Consider the following 984-nt stretch of genomic DNA (forward strand, 5'->3'; position numbering starts at 1 on the left):
CTTGAGAGCCAGAAAGGTCCGGAGTTAGCGGAGGAGCAGCTGATGAACAAAGACTCGGTGAACACGAGAGTACCAATGCCTGACAACTCAGAGGTCGAGCTGACTGAGGACACGGGAGCCATTTGGGAGCTGAAAACCAGAAGGACCTTGTGCAATACCTGGGGAGACCCCTTGGAGGCCATTCTTCCCCTAACTGTACAGGCTGCGGTGAAGGAGTGAGTGGAGCTGCAGAGAGGTCTGCATCAAGACTTCATGGATTATGTGGGTGCCCAATATTCAGATTTTGAAGAACCACCTTCATGGAGAAGGTACGTGTCTAGGTTACCTGCCTGGGACACTTTGCACCTGATGGTACTGAGACTGACTAGCGGGCCAAGAACTTCATCCATATGTTCTTGCTGCCTTGGTTGATAGTTGGGGAGAGGACACTAAGTGGTTGCAGGATCCCAATGCACTGGGAGGCTGGAGAGAACACCCCTCTGCTTTCTTAGACAAGAGGCACTGATAAAGCATACTTCCCTGGATCCCAGTTCAGTAGAGGGACAAACTACTCTTAAAGATAAGTTTATTACTCAGTCAGCCCCAAATAGTAGAAAAAAGCTACAAAAAAAAATGGCTTTTGCCCCAAATGGCTCACTTGAGAGGTTAGTAAGAATTGTCTCCTCAGTATGTTATAGCCATGAGGAGGAGGAGGCCAAGGAGAGTAAACAAAGAGACAGAGAAAAACAGCTGCCTTTGTTGCAGCACTAAGAGAAACAGACCCGAAGTCTGATTCTTGGAGCCCCAAGAAGAACTCATCAACTACATTCATCTGCTACTGCTGTCAAAAGCCAGGCTACCTCAAGAGGGACTGCCCTAAGAAGGCCCCTGGGCCATCACCTGACTGTAAAGGTGACCACTAGAGGTCAGACTGCCCTCTGCAGCAAAGGCCCCAGAGCTCAGACCCCTCCTACCAGCTGGTCCAACAGGAATGAAGGGGCCCAG

The sequence above is a fragment of the Chinchilla lanigera genome, unplaced genomic scaffold (assembly GCF_000276665.1).
Source record: "Chinchilla lanigera isolate Chin_1 unplaced genomic scaffold, ChiLan1.0 scaffold00142, whole genome shotgun sequence".
NCBI classification, from domain to species: domain Eukaryota; kingdom Metazoa; phylum Chordata; class Mammalia; order Rodentia; family Chinchillidae; genus Chinchilla; species Chinchilla lanigera.